This window comes from Dipodomys merriami, unplaced genomic scaffold (assembly GCF_024711535.1).
Source record: "Dipodomys merriami isolate MVZ:Mamm:240054 unplaced genomic scaffold, mDipMer1.0.p SCAF_5, whole genome shotgun sequence".
Taxonomy (NCBI): Eukaryota; Metazoa; Chordata; class Mammalia; order Rodentia; family Heteromyidae; genus Dipodomys; species Dipodomys merriami.
The window spans coordinates 39,853,311-39,877,712 of NW_027206068.1; the positions used below are offsets into that span (position 1 = coordinate 39,853,311).

The 24,402-nt window shown below is 36.6% G+C and overlaps 1 protein-coding gene across 6 annotated transcripts in view; it reads left to right on the forward strand.

Moving 5' to 3' along the window:
* Cdk14 (cyclin dependent kinase 14) overlaps positions 1-24,402 on the forward strand; it is a 558,419-nt gene that overhangs the window by 342,192 nt on the left and 191,825 nt on the right. The gene's annotated exons all lie outside the window — the stretch shown is intronic.

The window sequence follows — 24,402 nt, forward strand, 5'->3', positions numbered from 1 at the left end:
AGTGAAACTTCTCTATGGCCCATAGACTTTGACTGGTACTGGCTTCTATTATAATGTGGGGAGGAAGTTGTATACAATGGAACATAGGAACCTTACATTGGAGACAAAAGGCATATAATACCTTGGGCACATTTTGAAGACTTATATTATTAGTGATAAGTCATGGTAGTACCATGTACCCTTGAAATGACGTGTTGAGAATGGAATTTCGCCAGTGTGCCACAGCTTCAGTTTAGTTATGAAAAGCATACCACATAAACCTGAATTTCAGAACATTCCACAAGATGTATCACAGTATTCCTCAAAACATTATCCAAAGCAAGGAAAGTCTGAGAGACTGCCACTATTCAGCACTGTCTGGAGAAACATGACAACTTGGTATAATGTGGTCTTATGCGTGCTATTCTTGACCAGAAAAAAAAAACATTAGAGAAAAACTGTAGAGTCTGAATAAAGCATGGTATTAAATATTACTAGCATACCAATATGGGTTACATAATTGCCAAAAATGTGCCATATGTGCCATACGACTTTAGCAGGGGGAAGCTGAAGGCAGGGTGTGCATGACTTCTCTGTAAACTTCTTTGCAACTTTCTATAAATCTAAACCTGATCGAAATAAAAGCTACCTTTTTTGTTTAAAATACTTTAAAAATTAAAGTGGAGCCAGCTTATCTAGATTTAGCACCCTGCTCACTTTTTGGCTAAAGTGTGGCTTTAGGCAAGGCATTTTCTAGGTCCCTGAGCTTTGATGTCTCCATGGGTGAAGTGAAGTGTAAGAATAGCACTCACCTCACAGGTTACATTGAAGAATCATTGACTTACTATAAAGAGTGCTTTAGAATGTTTAACACACAGTAAATATTTCATAAATACAAGTTGTTTGCTTCACATCAGTCTTATGCTGAATATCTTTTTATTTTATAGGCATTTCATATTAGGTTTATTATTTTAATAAGCTTGTGATTATATAAACCGATTATTTGAACATGGAATCAGAACTAGACAACTGTAAAGTTGTTCATCCTTTTCATTAAAAGTATTCAAACTAGCAGAGTACATACGGCTCATGGCTATGAACCTGCTTCTCAGGAAGCTGAGATATGAGAACTGAGGTTCAAAGCCCACCTGGGCAAACAAATCTATGAGTCTTTTCTTCCCATCCATTAATCATCAAAAGTTGCAACTGCAGGTGTGGCTCAAGTGATAGAGCATCACTCTTGAGTGGCCATGATTTCAAGCCCTAGCACTGAAAATAAATTACAGTTAAACGGATTCAAACTATGTTGTACTTGCTAGCATTGCCATACCTCTCCCTTCTTTGATAAACTCTCATATAAATCACTGATATAGATTTTAGTATTGTCCAGGTCAAGTGACTAGATTACTATTGGTTTTATTTTTATAAGTGCCACATTAAAATATGACTTTCATCTTAAGTAGAAGAACCAAGGGAGGATGTAGTGACATGAACGAGGACTCCATTAGTATTGGGTTCCTGCGTGCAATATCTTGTGTTGGGGAGAGGGCCTGTGCCCTAACAGCATATGGACAACTAAAAGCATCCCTAACAAAAACTCAAGGAATTCTACTATTGATTTTTTTTCTCCCAGAAGCTGTCTATATCCATTGTTTTTCACTTATGTCTATAAATTCCCACACATAAACATTAATTTCTCCAAACTATATTTTTATAATGAAAAATTGCCACATGTCAAAAGGTACAAAAACTGAAAAAAACATTCTTTCTAACCAGAAATAAATGCATTTAGTATTTTAAATCAAGTGCAAACTCTTGAATAAATGAGAGGATTTAATTGCTAAGTTTTATGGTCTGTCATAGAGAAACAATCAAATTAGTAGAAATTATCAAATAATAGAAAATCAGAATCAAAATTATTTACATAGTTTAAGTAGATATCAAGGATTGCAGAAATGCTCTGACAAACAAAACTAATCACCAACCTATGATCCATGCATAACTAATTACCAACCCAATATGGAGAAAGCCTTCATCCCTTCTTAGGTTGTCTCCAGCTTGCCAATTGATGTTTCTTTATTTCTGCTGGTAAACAAGGATTGCCATGTAGGGACTTTAACTTCAAAGGCAAGCACAATTTCCATACATGTTTTAGTATTTGGGTTTATAGTTTCCATAGACTTTTTTCCTATACATGTTAAAAAAAATCGTATCATGCCATATACACAATTTTGTAACTTACTGTTTTCACATAACAGTATGCAATGAGCACTCATCATTGAAAAGTAAATTTAGCATCTAATCATCATTCTTAATGACAGAGAAATGTCTCATTGTGTGAATCAGACTTTCTTAGTAACTAACCCAATGCTGGTAGTTTTTACAGATTTTCAGAATGATAAAGTCCTACTAGAAGCATATATTGTACACTTGTCCTATTAATAATAATTTTTAATATTAAAAATTATTAATAAAATTTGATTTTTACAAACTTATTGGTTATTCTTATTCATTCATCTAACACATGAGATTAAGAGATCTACTCCATTGGATGATATTAGGCTTATATATTTTATTAGGAAAAATGATTTAAAATTAAACTTTCCCAAACAAGAATAAATCATTTATATTTTATGTCTTTCCATGTAGACTTGTAGTTTTTATAAAAGTATTTTCTTTAACTTTTTTCTACTCAGCCTTTATTTTATTCAGTTATTTTAAATAACTTTATAAATATTTTCTTAAATATTAATAGACTTTCCCATACTTTTTGTTAATAGAAAAAATAGAGGGAATTTTGGTGAGTTCTAGATTGTATTATATAGATTTTTATGCATATTTTAATATTTAGTCTTCAAATTTATTTAAACCTCAAGTATAATAATAATACCATGCTATTATAGTCTGAGAATAATTTCCTAAACTTTTGATTCTACTTAGGTTCCTATACATTGTTATCTAGCTACTGAAAAATAATAATGTAACTAATAATTATGTCAAGTTGTTGATTTGTTTTATGCTAAAATATTTTTTCTTTATAATTTTCTTATAAATTTTTTATTAGAAAATTCAGAATGAATCATAGATAAAGAAATCATTTCTCCAACTATTACTTCAAGATGCTTTTAAAAGGAAAATAAGAGCTTACACAAATCAGTTGTGCTTTATACCATTAGACAAAAAATGTATTTCATCACAACATAAATCCATTTGCTGGCATAGCTTAGTTATTGTTCACTTAAAGTATTTGTATATGTAAATAATTCCCAATAGGTAGTATCTTGTTGGACTGCTTCCTCTATGACATTTTGCTATTATTTCTTAATTTTATGGCACTACTTTTCTAATTTTATGGGTATTCAGAAACCTTTGAGCTATGACCAGGCTTTTAATAAGCCAGGGAAAAATATAATTACAAATACCCAATGAGATTATTGATAGCCTAAACTACTATTGTTAGAACACAGAGACTCTTCAATGCAGCTGACTCCATGACTGATGGCATTAACTCTTTAGTATACTATAATTATTTTGCTTGTGTTATGCTTTTAATTTTTAAGATCTTTATTTATATGAAATTACTGCTTTAGAATTAAGTGAGGTTACATTTTGCCTTGAAAAATTAGACAAAATCAGAATTTTTTTAAATTCCAAAACCTTTCACATCAAACATTACCATTACTTTTTCCTCTACTGAAATGTTTAAATTCGCAAATGCTAACTAAATATATAACATTAAATGAGCAAACTCTCTCAGGACTTGTGTGATCACTGGCAGAGGAAATTCTGCAAACAGCATGGTTAAGTCACTGGGAAAAAAATTATTTTTCTGATCTGAAGAGGAATGACTATTAGATTTAAATCAACTACTCTTCAACAAGCCAGACAGTGCTTTCTAAAGTGACAGTTGTGTTCCTGGACTCTGGTAAATTACTGCCAAGGATATAATCAACTTTGAAAAGTCATGAAACATAGGATTGTTTAGTTTATTTCATGTTTTTAATAGCAGGATTAAACCCATTCATTTGCCGGTGAACTGTATATAGAAAGGTGGTTAATAATGCTGAAGCACAAAATTAATAGCATTTCACCCAAGATAACCAATATAATTAGCTTCCACATACTGAGTCTTTATAAACAAAAATCTGGACAGCAATAAGATCAGTTAATGAAAGCCTTTATATTTTCTTCCTTTTTTCTTCTCCTTTGATGGAAGCCAGCAACATTTTAAATAAATCCAATGAATTCATTTCCAGAACATAATAACTGTGTTCAAAAATACAGGATGAACTGGCTTGCTACAATCTGAGATTTCGCATTAAATCATCTTCCTTGAAACTGGGATGCTCATATGCAAGAAAGGAAGAAAGGTGATAGAATTTTAACAAATGTTATTCAAGACATTTAGAGCTGCAAAGTACCACCTATTTCTCTAAGCAAGAACTCTCTGCTCTCAGGTGGAAAAGGCGATTTATTTTCATTCTTCAGCATTACCCATTTTTAAGTGTAGCATAATATATTTATTCTCTTCTCTTCCATTTGTTGCAAAATATAAGCAGCAGAAACAACTATTCAGGCGAATACATATGCAGAGTGACAAAATCACAGCTAATAAAAATAATTTATATTCAAGACACATTGTCCTGAGGGTAAAAAAAAAAGAAATCTACTTGAGAGAACCTTGGGAATGTATCTCATATTCAAAACAGCTGAACAAATGGCAGAAAGTGCTTGTACAGCTGTCTGAAACCTTTGGCAGATGCTTCTGGGTTTGTGTGGCCCATGGCCCAGGACAAAATAGTCATAACAAAGGGAGTGCATAATTTTGTGTTTTAGGTCTGTTTCTTTCTTCCATCTTTGAATATTAATAACCCTAAAGGTCTGAATTGCCCCTGCCTATGTACTGAGTCTCTTGGCTTGTAAAAGAATTTCATTTGTTAACCTGTTATACTTTATTTGATTAGTACACTTGTTAAAAGCCTCATATTCATCCATATAAAAGTCAGAGTTTAAGTGGGGAGAGGAGAGTAAGGAGAGGGAAAGAGAGGGAGGGGAGGAAAGAAAAGGGAGGGGAATTAGAATCTTGGCATTGATCCTTACTTGGGCTTGGAGTTAGACTCTCTGTGCATAGCTTTAGACTGATAGTAGAGAATCTGCAGAGAGTTTCTGTCCTGTTTCCTAATTATGGCTTTGTTTATAGAGTATTAGAATTGGACTCAATCCTGAAGTTTCATGATAGGCTAGGGGAGCATTGTAAGAATGTAAAGGGAAGTTGATACTACCTTCTTTGGAACTGATTAACATCTAAGAGAATGTTACCAGCCACTTTGGTAGGGTAGAATATTGATAGCACAGGCAGGTAGGTAAGACATAACTTTAAAAGTTGAATCACAATTAATTACTCAATAATTGATCAGCAGATGGAAGACCCAGTAATAATAGTGGACCCTTATTATCTTTATTATCATTGGTTAAAATACTGTGCTCTATTTTTTTTTTTTTTTTTTTGCTGTGAACAAAGCACTTTTTCTAATTGGATGACAGTTTCTACATCTGCAAAAGGAAGAGGTGAGCTAAATGATTTCATTGTCACCGTGCAGTTACAACCTTTTTAATTCTAAAAGTGTGAAGCTATTATAGGAAGCTTGTTAAGCATTAAGGAGAGTATAACATTTGGAGATGGGAAACCAAGAAGAAAAGGATATCTGCACTGGTTTGAAAGTTGGAGGGGACTGTGGAATGTGTTCTGTATGGATGGGAAGTGAGTTTGGATGTTCAAGACTGGACTTCAATAAGTTAAGGATTCTTTTTTACTGTATTCTAGGAAACAGTACACCTATATTGAGAAACAGCTTTATTGAGAAATAATTCTTATCCCGTAAAATTCACTCAATGGCTTTTAACACATTAATAGAATTGTGCCACCATCACTACAGTCAATTTTAGAAAGCTGTCTTTCTGACAACTGTAAAGGTAACTCCATGCATGTTAACAGTCAACTTGTATTTCCTTCAGCCCTTCCAGTCCTAGACAACCAATAATATAGTTTCTGCCCTCCTGCCAATAAATGTAAATAGAATCAAATTGGATCCTTTTTGTCTGGCTTCTTTCAGTTAGTATACTATCTTCAAGATTCATCCTCCTAGCATATATCAGTATTTCATTCTCTTTAATTGACAAATAGCATTCCATTGTATGGAAATACATCGTTTTGTGTATCAGCTAGTGAACAACTGTTTGGTTTAGTTTGGTTTTTCCACTTTAGGTTATTGTGAATAGTTCTCCCACGAACATTTGTAATCAAGCTTTTGTGTATTTTCATTTCTCTTGGACATGTATCTAGAAGTGGAATTGCTGGGCCAGAGACAATATACTTTTTTAACAAAATTGTGACAATGTTAAATTGGCATTTTAGCAAAATTAAGAGAATGTGATAGAATAATAAACTCAACTATATGAAGACTGAAGTAAAGAACTAAATGAAACTTGTTGGTGAAGAATATTGAAAACATCATGTCACAATTTTAAAGTCAATTTTAGAAAAACGAAGTAGGGGCAAGAGCCTACCATACTTCCAATTCTGGTCAAAATACCTCTTAACTTGTATATAGTTCCTTCCAGATTCATCAGTAGTCATGGTCATTATGTGCTGACAACTGTTTTTCAGACATGTGCTGACAACTATTTTTGTACATGAAAAAGAAAATAAAATTTAAAACAGTATAAGAATAAAATCGCTGCTCAGAAAGAATTAATATTAGGAATTTTCTCCTCTCTAGTTTTCCATAATTGCCATCATAATAAATTAAGGGTTTATATTTAGCTTTTATTTATTCTATTTATCCATTTTATTTATTCTTTTTGTTGTTGAGGATCAGGGATTTTCCTCTTTTTTAATTTTTTTTGCTGCTGGATTGAATTATTGTGGTGATTGCTAGGGACTTTACCATTGGGCCACATGTCCCACATGAACTAGGGGAAAATTTCTAAGCCATTATTGTATACTTGAAACATTATTTTCATTATATTACAATGTCTTTAACAATATTTTATAAACGTGTCCAAATATAGTAACACAGTCTTTTATTATTGATTATTTGGTTGATTTTTAATGCTGTGATAAATTGTGTATGTGTTTTGGGAAGGTACTGATATTTGAACTTAACATCTCATAGTTGTTATATGGATGATTTGCCACTTGAGCCCCACCCTCCAATTCTACTTTTTGCTGTTGTTTTTCTTTCTTATTTTCTTTTTTACTATTACTCTACCTGTGTTTCATGCATATATTAAGTTACTTCACATACATCAAAGCTTTCTCTTGGGGAGGGATGAGTGAGAATTTTGAAAGGGTTGACATTGATCAAAATGCATCATATTTATAACCCGCTTTGTTAAATAGCAACTCCTTAAAGATAATAAAAAACAACTTTCTCTCCTCATACTAGAATTAACCCAGGGAGCTTTCTAGAAAAAAAAAACTTATTCTTTGTTATTATTTTTTCTGATTTTTTTTTTTATTGTGAAAATACCATACAGAGGGGTTACAATATCATGGACAAGATGATGAGTACATTTCTTATCAAATATTGTTGCCTCCTTCTTTGTTTCCCCTTCCCATCCTTTCCCCCATCTCCCTCCCTAACCGCCCCCCCCCCGAGTATGTAAAGTTCGCTTTTCCACATAACGATTTGTACATCTCATTGTTTCAATGGGTCCACCTGTATCCCTATTTAAATGATTTGTTTTTCCCTTCCCCTCCACAAATTATACCAATATCAAATACAGTGAAAGCAGGGGTTATACCATGGGAGAGGGACATACAAAGCAACAAAGAAATCATCTTATAAATGCGTTAGAAACAGTCCCATGAAAGAAAAAAAACATTTGAATACATATCTTAGGTTCATTTCCCTAACATCGCCTTATCTGACCTTTTCTGCTTGACTCATACATATACTAGATATTGCAAGTAAGGGAAACCATGGGACCAATGTTTCTTTGGGCCTGGCTTACTTCACTTAATATAATTTTTTCCAAACCTTTCCATTTCCTAACAAGTGGGGCAATGTCATTCTTTCTGATGGAGGCATAGAATTCCATTGTGTATATATACCACATTTTCTTGATCCATTCATCTACTGAGGGTCATCTGGGTTGGTTCCATATCTTAGCTATAGTAAATAATGCTGCAATAAACATAGTCGTGCTGGTAGCTTTAGTGTGGTCTTGTTTGTAAACATTTGGGTAAATGCCCAAAAGTGGGATTGCTGGGTCATAGGGGAGCTCTATGTGAAGTGTTTTGAGGAATCTCCATACTGCTTTCCAAAGTGGTTGAATAAATTTACACTCCCACCAACAATGCAGTAAGGTTCCCTTCTGTCCACATCCCCTCCAGCATCTGTTGTTATTAGAGTTCTTGATTTTAGCCATCCTAACTGGGGTGAGGTGGAATCTCAATGTTATTTTGATTTGCATTTCTTTTATGGCTAGGGAGGTTGAGCATTTCTGCATGTGTCTATATTGGCCATCCTTCTTTCCTCTTCAGAGAATTTTCTCTTTAAGTCTTTAGCCCACTTATTTATTGGGCAGTTGTTTCTTTGAGGATTTGTTGTTGGGGGATTTAATTTTTTGAGTTCCAAGTATATTTTAGATATGAGACCCTTGTCCATTGTATGGCTAGTGAAAATCTTCTCCTAATCAATGGACTTTCTATTGATCTTGCTAGCTATGTCCTTTGCCATGCAGAAGCTCTGCAATTTCATGCAATCCATTTGTCCAACCTTTCTTTGATTTCTGGTGTTTCTGCGTCTCTATTAAGAAAATTTCAGTCTGTGCCAAGGAGACCTAGGGTTTCTCCTATTCCATCCTATAATGTTTTCAGAGTGTCTGCTTTGACTCCGAGGTCTTTGATCCATTTGGAGTTGATTCTGGTGCAGGGTGATATATAAGGATCTAGCTTTAGTCTTCTACAAGTGATTAACCAGTTTTGCCAGAACCATTTACTGAAGAGGCTGTCTTTGTTCCATTCTATTTGTTTAGCTCCGTTATCGAAGATTAGATGGCTATAAGTCTGTGGGTTCATTTCTGGGTTTTCAATTCTATTCCTGAGGTCTGTTCTTGTGCCAGTACTAAGCTGTTTTGATTACTATGGCTTTGTAGTGGAGTTTGAAATTTGGTTATTGATATTCCCCCAGCACTGTTCTTTCTGTTAAGGATCATTTTTGCTATTTGGGGTCTTTTACTGTTCCATATGAATTTTTGGATTGCCTCTTCTATTTCCTTGAATAATGAGGTTGGAATATTGATAAGTATTGCATTGTTGAAGTTAAATATCCTGAAATTTTCTGCCTGAGCTGACCTGGAATCTTGATTCTTCTAAACTTAGCCTTCTAAGTATCTAGATTTATAGATGTGAGCCACCAGTGCCAGGCTAACATTCTATATCTTGACCCCATTCAGTTACTCATTCACTCATGAAGGGCATTAGGCACTTATTACATTCCATTGCTGCACTTACCAGCAATGGGAGAATCACATCTCAAAAGAACAGTCAACAAAACACATTTGAAAAGCTTCAGAAAATCAAATCAGAAGGGTATAGCAACACAACTGTTTTTACAGGCATTGGACAATATACATGAGTGGAGAGAGAACAGAGTCAAAGATAGCTTAAAGTTTTAAGCTTGGGGAACTAGATGATTAATGAGGTCACTGAAAATAGGGGCAATGTCAAAAAGGAGAACCATTGAAGGAAAGTAGAGAAGCAAATGCAAGGATGTGGGGGGGGTGATTCATACTTGCAGTCTTACCTCCTCTGGAAACTGAGGTCAAGAAGATTCCAGTTCAAGGCCAACCTTAGCAAATAGTTTGCAGAACCCCAGCTCAAGCAGCACAACTATTTATGATAGTATAAACCTGTTATCCTAGTTCTGCAGGGAACATACATAGGAGGAATTTTATCTAAGTTGTCCCAGGCATACATGTGCAACGCTATCTCAAAAATAACCAAAGCAAAAGGGTTGGATTGTGGGTCAACTCTTAGAGTGGCTGAATTTAAATCCCAGTACTTTCAATAAAAGAGAGTCCGGGCGGGGGGTGGGGATGGGGAAGGTACTGGAATTTTATGTGATAGCTGTGACTTGCGGTGGAAATAACCAGTGTACTGCTGATAGACATTAGGAGAATGATGAGAGCCAGTGGCCACTCCTTCTTTTTATCAAAAGGACAATGATGAATCCCAAGCTCCAGTCATTTTCCAATCATAAGAGAGTAGAAGGATCTGGTGGTGGAATACTAAACCTAGGGGGTGCTTACTACTTATGGGGGGAGGCTGGATGAATAGCTAGATCAGAAGAGAGTCAATACACTGACACAAAGAGATGAGTGAACAAGGGAGAAGTTAAGATAATAAAGGAGAAACCCCCATTCATTGAAAGCTCAACTCTTGAATGCTCAACACCTATCTGTTCTTCTACTGGGGCCAAAGATAACAAAGCCAGTGATTTCTTCCTTTCTTGAGCTCTCTCTCATCACATTCTGCACAATGCCCATAAAGTGTCTAGCATCATATATGTGTTTTGTAAATGTTTTAAGCCCAGAAGACAAGGGCTTCCTGCTCCCACCCCTAATGAAAGTTGCCACAGCAAATACATCTGAGTTTAAATAGCAAAGTGTGGGCCCATGCTTTTCTTAAAGAAACCAGCAATTCTCTTTGGTTTCCCAGTATTGCTGGAGTGAAAATGGCTGTGCTTCATAGAGAGGCACATAGCAAGACTTCCACTGCTGGCTCTGCTTTTGTTACAGTTTTGTATATAGTCAGACACTGGTGCACATTCCTATAATCCTATCTATTCAGTAAACTGAGATCCAGAAGAACACAATTTGGGGCCAGCCTGGAATAAAAAGTCTGCAAGACACCATCTCTAAGATAACTAAGCCAAAAATGTGGTTGTAAATGTGGTTTAAGTAGTTGAGCACCCACTAAGCAAGTGATTGTGAGACTCTGAATTCAACCCTGATAGCAGCAAAAGGACAAAGATTTTATAAATAAAATAAATCCCATTGCTGATGTAGAATGTTTGAAAACCCTGAACTAATGATATCTGATACTGAAGGTCCTCCCCACCAAAAGTTCTATAAAAATAAAGTCTACATAGAAGGAAGGAAAATGTTGAAAGAGACACAATGAAAATATTAGAAAAATAAATATTTAACAGCTCAAGTATGAAGACATTAAGACAGATTTTTCTAAAGCCAGGTCTTAATGAGTTTGACACATGAGAGGGAGGTGAAAATTTGAAAATCACTGAGTTAAAAAAAAAAAAAACCTGTTAAGAAAATTTCGGCCTGTGCCAAGGAGACCTAGGGTTTCTCCTGTTCCATCCTGTAAGGGACACAGGTGGACCCACTGCAACAATGAGATGTACAAGACATGTTGAAAAATGAACTTTACAACTTTGGCGGTGGGCGGGGGCAGGGGTGGAGGTGTGTGTGGAGATGAGAGGGAAGGGATGGGAAGGGGAAACAAAGGAGGAGGCAACAATGCTTGGTAAGAAATGTATTCATTACCTTGCTTGTGTAATTGTAACCCCTCTGTACAGTATTTTCACAATAAAAATCTTACTAATATTAAAAAAAACTCTAAGAATTGGGTAAGTGAACCATTTTGATGTCTTTCCTAAGAATATTTTTAAATCAAATATTTATACATTATATGATGTCATTTTTTTTTATTTTGCCTGTCCTGGGGCTTGAACTCTGGGCCTGGGCACTGTTCCTGAGGTTTTTTTGCTCAAGATAAGCACTCTACTACTTGAACCACAATGCCAGTTCTGGCTTTTTTGAGTAGTTTATTGGAGGTAAGAATCTCATGGAGTTTCTTGCCCGGGCTGGCTTTGAATCACAATCCTCAGATCTCAGCCTCCTGAATAACTAGGATTACAGGTGTGAACCAGAGATACCTGGCTACAAATATTTTATAATAAAAGCAAGGTATCTGTAAGGTGACAGACCCTGAAAATATAGGAAAACATATGTAATGGATCAAGGAGCATTCTATGAGGGTGGGTGGAATAGATGGCATCTTGAAATGTGGTTGAGGGGCTGGGAAGGTGGCTCAGTGGTAGAGTGCTTGCCTTGCATGCCTGAGGCTCTGGGTTCGATTCCTCAGCACCACATAAGCAAAAAGAAGAAAGCTGGAAGTGGCACTGTGGCTCAAGTGGTAGAGCGCTAGCCTTGAGCTGAAGAGCTGAGGGACAGTGCCCAGGCCCAGAGTTCAGGCCCCACTACCAGACCCAAAAAAGAAAAACAAAAAAAAAGAAATGTGGTTGAAAAAAATTAAGATAGCAAAGGAAGAAAGAAGGGAACAGGGAGGTATGAATAAATCCTATAATAAATTAAACAATATATAGTATTATAAAATGCACATTAATATTAAACAAGTTATAGAATTATATGCATTGGTTGTTAGTGTAGCTTTCTTTCTCACTTTTCCATTTATCCCTTGACATACAAGCACCCCAAAATTGTCACTTGAATCCATAACAGTTTTAAAAATTATCATTATATAATTTCAGGGTTCATAATCAGTAAAGGTTGGGCCTAGAAGTCTGGACTTGGCTTACAAACAGGTGTTAGCCAGAGCTGCATCAAGCAGGAGCTAGAGCAGTTACAGATTGTCCAGATATGTTTGTCTCCCCTTTAGACAGTCTTTGGGCCCTCATGGTATATCCTCATGACAAACTAATGAGCAGCTTTGTAGCAAGGGAGAAATTCAGCAATTTTATCAAGCTCCTAATCTTTTGTATTTTTTCCCATCTCCATTAACTATTGCAGTGTTGCTTCCAATGATTAATAAGAATCTGAATTGTCACAGTGTTACTTGGGGGTCATCTAACTCACCTTCCCTTCTTCATTTAACAAGTTCACAGAGTGGCAGACTAAGAAAAGATGGTGAAATAATGTCATAATGTGACACTTGTGAGTGTGGAGGCAGTGGTGGGTGACACTAAATTCCCAGAATGTTTTGCCTAAATCAGACTTTTGCAAGACTCAAATTCTATCTTTAAGTTTGCTTCCTTTCATTTGCAATGTGTGTCTGTGTGTCTACATGTTCATCATTATTCCTAAAATCATCTCATAATTAGCTTTTTTAGGCAGCACCTAAGATGGCTTCCAATGAACCTGTTATTTATACCTGCTATTTCTGCTTTGCATTAACACCCTTCTGTTTGGCTGGACTTGTTGGCTTCTAATAGAATGCAGCAGAAGTGATGTGCTAGAACTACTCAGATTAGTTTACAAAAAAAAAGAAAGAAGATGATTACTTCCTGCTAGAATTCTAGTACTGCTTGACTATTATTGTGTACACAGAAAGTGAAGGTCTGGAAGTATCTTATCCCAACACTACAATGTATCTTGCCTGATCACTTGATTAGCATTCTGTCTCTCTCTTTCATTTTGCAATGTACCTTTTCTTTTACTGCTGAAGACTTTGCCCTCAAGGATAAACCTGTCCGCGCTGTTAATCTTTTTCAGAGGCATGAGTTCATATAAAACATGACCTTACATTATCTCCTGTCCAAACCCCATGCAAGAAAAAAGCCACCTCAAAATTGTTCTAAATTGATCTCTCGTGTCTTATTTTTTTACATATAGTGATAAAAAGAAAGCTATAGCTATTTGATTAAAATTTATCTCATAAAACAATGTACTCAATCATTGGTGCATGTCCCTTAGAGAACAATTTTCTTCTTAGTTAACAAATGATTTGAGCTTGAGATAAATCTGTTACCTCTCCTTTATCTCCCTTGACAATGATAGGCATACATTTTTGAGGTTGTAAGATATGCTATGACAAACGAACTCTGTAAGTTTACTTGTATTAGAAAAGTTTTGAGAGGAGTTCCGGGAAGATGGCGAAGGAGAAGCTGTAATCTGAACAAGCTCTCGCATAGAAAGCAGTTTTAGAGTTCCAGTGAACAGTCCTAAGCCAGAGAATCACACCAAGTGTGCCATCACAGGACAGAGAGTTAGACAAGAGAGGGAAGCCAAGGCAAAAAGAAACACCTGAGTGCTCGCCAGCAGCCTCCACGGTGGCGGCGGCAGGGTCGCAAGCGGCGGAGACCGCAGCCGGGGACCATACTTGAGCGCTCACACAGAGAGAGTCCGGGACGAAGGAGCCAGACGCAGCGGGCGAGCGGATTCTACTCAACACCAGCAAGAACCAACAAAGAGCGGACATCTTCATCCTGCAGCTTGCAGACCAGAGACGACCCAGGATCCAAGACTCGGCGTGAGTACAAGCCCGAAGTCCACACTCCTTCTCAGGGAGCAGAGGAGGGAAGGCCACCCCTCCCCCCCAGCACCGGTGATCTCCATCTTGGATACCGACAAAGCTCGGAGGAGCTGCCAGCTCCAACCCAGGCCTTGGAATAAAACGAGTCATTTAGCAGGTCACAAGAACTTAACGGCAAAGTGACCTGCCAGACTCGGCTCCATCCAGGGAAAAGTCACCCAGCTCAGGCGCCAGCCATTGGAGTGGCTTCCCTCACTGGGTAACCAGAGCCAGAGGCTGCCCCTCCCTCTAGCAGCCTCAACAATCAATTGAAAAACAGAATCCCTGAGAACGGCTCCAGGCTGGGCTCTGGGAGATTTTTTTTTTTGCACAAAACAGCCCCAGGAAAAAGCTACTGATTGTTGAAAGGCCTCAACTCTACCCAGAACCTAGCCTCACCACTGCATCCCCCTCTTTTGTGATTCTCAAAGCAGATCACCCTCCCAGAAAACTAACCTGGGAGGGGGATCTCAAAATCTTGGGTAAAGCAGAGCATTTTTCTGCCTCTTCCAACAAACCGACTTAAGAAACCAATCAAGCCACAGGACCTCAAGCTGACCAGAGACTCCAACAAAAGGCTGGTTACAGACAAAAGGGAGATTCAGGATTCTTCCCACGCCTCCCCCCCCCCCCAAAAAAAAATCAAAGGACTTTTTTTTTTTTCTTTTTTTTTTCTTTTTTTTCTTCTTTTCTTTTTTTTGTTTGTTTTTTGTTTTTGTTACCTTATATATATATATATAATTTTTTTTCTCTTTTAAAATTTTTATTAATCTTTAATTTTTGCCTCTTCTGAAAAAATAATTGATTTCCAGTAACTTTTTTTTTCTCCTCTTATAATTTTTATTTTAGGAATATGTAAATGAGCATTTTCCTTTCTTTTCTTATCTTCTTTCTCTTTTTCTTTCTTTCATAATTATCTTTTTGTTTTTTGTCTAGCTCTACTGAACTTCTGATCTTTTCTTCTCCCTTTCCCATCCTTAAAGTTTTTCACATCTCCTCTATGTCCCTCCCTTTCTCACAACATATTCACATTCCTCTCTAAATAGATGGTCTTATAATCTCTACAATAACATTAATTTTTAGGTTTCTATTTTTTTTCTGGTCTCTTTTCATTCCCCTATCCCTCTCTTCTTTTTCTCTCTCTCTCTACTTGCATCCTACCCAACCCATTTCCTGCATTGTGATTAGGACATAGTTAACTCTCCCTGTGCCCCCCCCCACACCAATCTATTCCTATTTTTCGCCCACATCTCTCCCTAATCCTAATAATTTCTGGTTTTCCAAATTCTTTTCTGCGGTTCGAAGTCCTTTAACATATAGTTGTTTGATGTTGAATAGATGTATCTGTTGAACTAGATTGTATCTGTAGACTATTGACTGTATAAATGCAAACTTTGGTTGATGGTTGCCTTAAGATAGTGTTCTAGCACAAAACTGGTACTATCTTCATCTCAAATGGGCAGAGTAAGCTGGAAAAACACAAGAAAAATGGCAAATTAGGGTATCTCAATTCCCAATCTTGATAATCAGGGGTCAGATCAGATAATAAACAATCCAGAGGAGAGTTCCCAAATAGCTCTACAAACACTGGTGGCAAACATGATAAATGAGAAGTTTGACAACTTACAAAGGACTCTGTATGAGCGTGATAGGGAGAGAGAGGAGGCATCCCAGAAGTTTATACAGGAATATCATAAGCGTGAGGAAGCTACTCAAAAACTGATACAGGATTTGCGTGAACAACTTGAGAATACTCAAAGAGAAAGGGAGGAATGGCGTGAGCAGGCTGAGAACACTCAAAGAGAACTTCAGGAATCCCACGAACATGAGGAAGCTAAACAAAGAGTAATACAGGAATTGAGAGACCAGGTAGAGAACACACAAAGATCACTAAAGGCATCCATAGAATCCATTAACAAAGAGCTGAAGGAAGTCAGGGAGACCACAAAGGGAATGCTGAATGGAACCCAACAGAAGGAATGGGAGTCCAAAGAAACCATATCCAATCAACTAAGTGATTTGAGGACAAACACTGAACACCAAATTAAGGAAGTAAAGAGATTCATACAAGACCTAAAACAGAGCTTCAACAAAGAACTTGAAGCCATCAAAGCTGACCAATTAGAAGGAAAAGAGATTAAAAACAAAGTAGAGAGTCTTGACAGCAGGTTAGACCATGCAGAAGATCGAATCTCAGGGATTGAAGACAGCCTAGATATTATAGAGAAAGAACATACAACCATCCAAGACAAGTCCAAGAAATATGATAGATCTATCCAACACCTGGAAGACACCATCAGAAGGCCCAATCTCAGGATAATGGGTGTAGAGGAGCACCTAGAAACAGAAGTTAATGGTCTAGGAAATTTGTTTAACAGGATCCTAGCAGAGAACTTCCCAAACATGCAAAAAGATAGGCCTATTCAGATACAAGAAGCCTTTAGAACCCCAAATAGACCAGACCAGAATAGGACATTCCACTGTCACATTATAATCCACACAGGATCAACTCAGAACAAGGAAAAGATCCTTAAAGCTGTTAGGGAGAAAAGGATAATCACCTATGAAGGGAAACCAATTAGAATCACCTCAGATTTCTCAGCAGAGACAATCAAAGCAAGAAGAGCCTAGAATGATGTATGCCATGCCCTAAAAACAAACAACTATCAACCAAGAATACTGTACCCAGCTAAACTCTCCTTCATAACTGAAGGCCAAATAAAAACCTTCCACAGCAAAGAAAAATTGAAACAATACATCTCCACCAAACCAGCCCTACAAAAGATTCTTAAAGATGTCCTACACATAGAAAACCAACAAGACCACAATAAAGGCCAACAAACTGCACCCAAACTGAGAATCCAAGAACCATAGGAAGAACCCAGTTTTCGCAGCCCCCAAGAAGGTAGATAACATGGCAGGAACTCCCAAATACCTCTCAGTCCTATCTCTTAACGTTAACGGACTGAACTCTCCAATTAAGCGACATAGACTGTCTAGTTGGATTAAAAAACAAGACCCTTCTATCTGCTGCCTGCAGGAGTCATATCTTGCCCGTAAAAACAAACACATTTTCAATGTTAAAGGCTGGAACAAAATCTACCAAGCAAACAGCCCTCATAAACAGGCGGGAGTTGCAATCCTAATATCAGATAAAATAGACTTCAAATTAAAAATCGTGAGAAGAGATAAAGAAGGTCGCTACATACTAATTAAAGGATCTCTCCTTCAGGAGGATATTACAATTCTAAATATTCGCCAAACAATGGAGCACCCAAATTTATCAAAGAAACACTACTTTCCCTCAAATCCCATATAGATCCAAAGACATTAATTGTTGGGGATTTTAACACACCACTCTCCCCACTAGACAGATCAACTCGGCAAAAACTCAACAGAGAAACTGCAGATCTAAACAGCTGCATAGATCAAATAGACTTAACAGACATTTACCGAACATTTCACCCAGCAGCATCAGAATACACGTTCTTCTCAGCAGCACATGGAACGTTTTCTAAAATAGACCACATTCTAGGCCACAAAGCAAACTTGTCTAAATTCAGAAACATTGAAGTTATACCCTGCATTCTCTCTGACCACAAGGGAATAAAATTAGAACTCAACACCAAAAGCCACCAAAGAAAGTCCGGTATCACATGGAGGCTAAACAACACACTGCTGAATCAAGAGTGGGTCATGGAAGAGATTAGAAAGGAAATTCAAATGTTCATGCTATTCAACAAAAATGAACACACAAATTACCAGCTCCTCTGGGACACAGCAAAGGCAGTACTCAGAGGCAAATTTATAGCTCTGAGCTCCTACATCAACAAATTGGAGAGATCTGAAACTAGCAATTTAATGACACATCTAAACCTCCTTTTAAAAGAGCAGCAAGGTAAACCCCAATCCAGTAGACGGAAAGAAATAATCAAAATTAAATCAGAATTGAATGAATTAGAATCCAAAAAAACTATAGAAAGAATCAACAAAACAAAGAGTTGGTTCTTTGAAAAACTTAACAAAATTGACAGACCCTTAGCAAATCTTATCAGAAAAAGAAGAGAACACACCCAAATTAATAAACTCAGAGATGAGAATGGAAACATCACCATGGAAACAACCAAGATTCAGAACATTATAAGGGAATACTTCTCAAAACTTTATGCTAATAAGTTCGACAACTTGACAGAAATGGACCTCTTCCTAGCAAATATTGACATGCCAAAACTAAACCAAGACGAGTTAAGCTATCTTAACAGGCCCATATCAAGCATTGAAATAGAAACAGCAATAAGAGACCTCCCAGCTAAGAAAAGTCCAGGACCAGATGGTTTTACAGCGGAATTTTACAAGGCCTTCAAAGCAGAGCTCACACCAATTCTCCTCCAACTCTTCAATGAAATTAAAAGAGAAAGCTCACTACCGAACACATTCTATGAAGCCATCATAACCCTCATCCCAAAACCAGGCAGGGACTCATCAAAGAAAGAGAACTATAGACCCATTTCGTTGATGAACATTGATGCAAAACTTCTCAACAAAATTTTGGCCAATCGACTTCAACAATTCATCCAAAAAATCATACACCACGATCAAACAGGATTCATTTCAGGGATGCAAAGCTGGTTCAATATACGCAAATCAATTAATATTATTCATCACATCAACAGGAGCAAGAACAAGAACCACATGGTTATCTCAATAGACGCAGAAAAAGCATTTGACAAGATCCAACACCCCTTTATGATGAAGGTTTTGCAAAAATTAGGAATCCATGGAACATTCCTCAATACAATAAAGGCTGTATATGACAAACCTACAGCCAGCATTATACTCAATGGTGAAAAACTAAAGCCATTTCCTCTTAACTCAGGAACAACACAAGGATGCCCACTCTCTCCACTTCTCTTCAATCTAGTATTAGAATGCCTAGCTACAGCAATAAGACAAGATGCAGACATAAATGGGATCCAAATAGGGAAAGAAGAAATAAAACTCTCCCTCTTTGCAGATGACATGATCTTGTATTTAAAGAATCCCATAGACTCCACTCCCAAATTACTCAAGCTGATTCAAAACTTTGGCAAAGTAGCAGGTTATAAAATTAACCCCCCAAAATCAATGGCTTTTCTGTATGCCAACAATGAGAAAAGTGTGGCTGAAATTAGGAAAGCAACTCCATTTGTAATAGCCCCACAAAAAATAAAATACCTAGGAATTAACTAAAGAAGTGAAGGACCTCTATGATGAAAACTTTAAAATCTTGAAAAAGGAAATCACAGAACTTAAAAAATGGCAAAACCTCCCATGCTCCTGGATTGGCAAAATTAACATCGTGAAAATGGCAATACTTCCCAAGGCTATCTACAAATTCAACGCAATACCTATCAAAATTCCACCCTCATTCTTCAAGGAAATAGAAGAGTCAATCCAAAAATTCATATGGAACAATAAAAGACCCCGAGTAGCAAAAACACTTCTCAACGGAAAGAACACTGCTGGAGGAATATCAATACCAAGTTTCAAACTCTACTATAAAGCCATAGTAATCAAAACAGCTTGGTATTGGCATAAGAACAGACCTCAGGACCAATGGAATAGAATTGAAAACCCAGAAATGAACCTACAGACCTATAGCCATCTAATCTTCGATAAGGAAGCTAAAACAATAGAATGGAAGAAAGACAGCCTCTTCAGTAAATGGTGCTGGCAAAATTGGTTAACTACATGTAGAAAACTAAAGCTAGATCCTTATATATCACCCTGCACCAGAATCAACTCCAAATGGATCAAAGACCTTGAACTCAAAGCAGACACTCTGAAAACATTACAGGATGGAATAGGAGAAACCCTAGGTCTCCTTGGCTCAGGCCGAAATTTTCTGAATAGAGACCCGGAAACACAACAAATCAAAGAAAGGTTGGACAAATGGGATTGCATAAGGTTGCAGAGCTTCTGCAGGGCAAATGACAGAGCTAGCAAGATCAATAGAAAGCCCACCGATTGGGAGAAGATCTTTACTAGTCATTCAACGGACAAGGGTCTCATATCTAAAATATACTTGGAACTCAAAAAATTAAACCACCCAACAACAAATCCTCAAAGAAACAACTGCCCAATAAATAAGTGGGCTAAAGACTTAAAGAGAAGCTTCTCTGAAGAAGAAAGAAGGATGGCCAATAGACACCTGAAGAAATGTTCAACATCCCTAGCCATAAAAGAAATGCAAATCAAAACAACATTGAGATATCACCTCACTCCAGTTAGAACAGCAAAAATCAAGAACTCTAACAACAACAGATGCTGGAGGGGATGTGGACAGAAAGGAACCTTACTTCACTGTTGGTGGGAATGTAAACTTGTTCAACCACTTTGGAAAGCAGTATGGAGGTTCCTCAAAAGACTTCACATAGATCTCCCCTATGATCCAGCAATCGCACTTTTGGGCGTTTACCCAAATGTATACAAACAAGACCACACTAAAGCTACCAGCAGAACTATGTTTATTGCATCATTATTTACCATAGCTAAGATATGGAACCAACCCAGAAGCCCCTCAGTAGATGAATGGATCAAGAAAATGTGGTATATATACACAATGGAATTCTATGCCTCCATCAGAAAGAATGACATTTCCCCATTTGTTAGGAAATGGAAAGGCTTGGAAAAAATTATATTAAGTGAAGTAAGCCAGGCCCAAAGAAACATAGGTCCCATGGTTTCCCTTATTTGCAATATCTAGGATAGGTATGAGTCAAGCGGAAAAGGTCAGATAATGTGATGTTAGGAAAACGAACCCTTAAATATGTATTTTAATGTTTTCGTTTCTTTCATGCATGTGTTTCTAACGCATTTATAAGATTATTTCTTTGTTGCTTTGTATGTCCCTCCCCCACAGTGTAACCTCTGCTTTCACTTTATTTGATGTCAGTATAACATGTATAGGAGATGGGGGCAAACAAGTAGTTTAAGGATTCAGGTGGACCTGTTGCAACAAGGAGAATTACAAAATGTCATGTCAAAGCAAGCTTTACAATGTTGGTGTGTGGGGGGGAGGGGGGTATGATTGGGTGGGGGGGGGGGGGAGGCAGGGAAGGGAGGTGAAGGGTAAACAAAGGAGGAGGCTGCAATGCTTGGTAAGAAATATATGCATTATCCTGCCAATGTAATTGTAACCCCTCTGTACTGTATGTTCTCAAATAAAATTAAATTAAATTTAAAAAAAAAGAAAAGTTTTGAAAACTTTGGAATTCCAATGTACCGTTTAATAATTTTTTTCTTACTATAGTGCCTAATACAAATTAAGGCTTCTATTTATTTTGAATAATCTGAGGCTAAAAAATTCAGTCAACTAAAGTCTTTGGTTAGGAAGAGAGCACAATGTCAGCTATGTGTTATTTTTACCGTTCATGGTAAAAATGACCTCTGGTACCCATACATCCTGTGCTATCCAACAGGTGTCTTAACACTTAACACTTGCCATGTTTTGTATATATGGCAGAGACCAAGGGCATTTCACAAAATTCTCTTTGCTTCTCTTTTGTTTTGTAATGATCCTGGGGCTTGGACTCAGCACCTGTGCACTGTCCCTGAGCTTTTGCTCAAGGATAACACTCTGCCACTCAAACTACAGATCAACTTCTAGCTTTTTCTGTTGTTGTTGTTGTTAGTTAACTGGAGATAGGAATTTCACAGATTTTCCTGCACTGGCTGGCTTTCAACTCAGCCTCCTGAGTAGCTAGGATTACAGGTTTGACCCACCAGCACCCAGCTCTCTTCTTTTTAAATGTATATTTTCGAGAGCTCTGTGGGGAAGATTTGAAGAGACAGTTTAAAAATTAAAAATGATTTTTTTTCTTTTTTCATTTGTGTAAAAGTACATATGAGTTTGTCCTTTCCTTTAGTTTTTCATTTTGTACATACTTTTAATAATAAGTTGCTAATACAGATATCATTTAACATCCAAATGCAGAGTTTTATTTTATTAGAGCTCAATAGAACAAATTGCTATCAGTTTTCTGTAAGCAACAGTCAGTATTAAAATTTTTCATGTTTTTGATGTAACTTAAGATGTTAATGATACCTTTTGAGGGGGAAATAATGTTAGTCTTATTTCTTGAATCTCATTCATGACAAAATAAAATATTATGTCTCATGTAGAATACTGATAGGGTCACATTATTCTGGTTGTTCACTTGTGGGATATGGTGAAATTCATTCAGCAGTTATGTGTTTGATATGCCCAAAAGTAGCCTTCATTTAGTTTATATTGAAGAAATGTGTCAGTTTCCTTTGAACTTTCTTGTAATACTCACTATTTGAAGTGCTACTGTGAATGGAATTAGGAAACTAAAATTATAATTGTGCTAAATTTTATTACCATTCCTTATCATTTTCCTTTCCATAGTGAAAATTCTTTTAAATAAGATATAATCAAGAAGTGCATAGAATAGCCCATCTCATAATTTTAATCTTTTCTTAATGGTACAATATTAAATATTAAAGGCATTAACTTTAGGGAAACTATATAACTTTCTAACAAAAAAATATAAATATACAAATGTAATAAAGTTTTTGTTCTCCTTTCCAAACATTCAATTCAGTTTTTGTAATAAATAAAAAATGACTCTACATTGGAAATCTCTGTACCCATTTAATTTTGCCCTGACTGTACAAACTGTTGTAAAAAGAAAATAAAGTCTACTTTAAACAAAGATTGTATTAGTTGAGAGAATATCTATAATCCTATGATCATAAGACCTGGAAGATCACAGTTCAAGGGCAGCCTGGGCAGAAAAGTTTACTGGATTCCATCTCTAAAGTAACCAGCAAAAGTTATGCTAAAGGTGTGGCTTCAAAGGGTAGAGTTCCAACCTATCAAGCATAAGGTTTTGCATTCAAACCTCAGTCCCACCAGTAATAATAATAATAATAATAATAATAATAATAATAATAATAATAATAATAAAGTATTCTGTAAATGAATTTGAAGCATAATACTGTCCACACATTTAGCTCTTTGAACTAATAGTAAAAGTCTCCTTTGGGAATGTTTATTTTTCAGTGAGACACAGTATAGAAAGGAATAGACATGTAGTCAAAAATAGACATGTAGTCAAAATGAGCCAGTGGCTCATCCCTGTAATCCTAGCTAGTCAGGAGACTGAGATCGGAGAACCATGGTTTTTATTTTTTTTTAATGTCTGGAAATTTAATGGAGAGTATGATAGGGGAGGTAGGGAAATACAGTGACCAAGAAATATCAGAACTTGCAGCAAGTGAAGTGATGGAAACAAGTCGGAGCATTCAAACCTTAACCTGTGCTCTAGGTTACTGGCTAAGCGCATTGCTGAGCAATATCCTTAGTCTTCTGTGTAACTTACGTTGGTAAGAGTTGGTTGAGATGGGAGCATTCATGTGGGCAATAGAGAATTTATGAATATATTCAAGACCTTTTGCCACAATGTTTTGGAAAAATAAGTCTAATAAAAAGGGCTTACCTACACACATAAAAAATTATTTCAAAAAGGAAAGAGATGCTCTATTACATTGGTTCCCACACACACACAAAACTCAGGGAAAGTGGAAGAAAACAAAAGAGGGGGTAACACTGTTCAACAAGAAATGTACTCATTACCTTACTTACGTAACTGTAACACCTCAGACATCACCCTTACAATAAAATTAAATCATATTACAAAAAGAATGCTTTATCTTTGAGTTGTGAGATAGTGATATGTTTGTTCAATCATAAATATTCTGTGACTTGTATAAATATTATTATTATTGTGACTGCTCTTAGTTGCCATTTTAGCATTTTTATATCAATTTAATAAAGTAATTAGTGGGCCATACAATTGAAATAGTTTTATATTCTCTATGGATACATATGTTGCTTTGACCTCAAGTTTCTACAGTAATCATCAATTCTGTAAGAAGCAAGCTGGATTTTTATTTTTTTTAATTTTTTAATTTTTTGGGTCCAGCCGTGGGGCCTGAACTCTGGGCCTGGGCGCTGTACCTCAGCTCTTCAGCTCAAGGCTAGCGCTCTACCACTTGAGCCACAAGCGCCACTTCCGGCT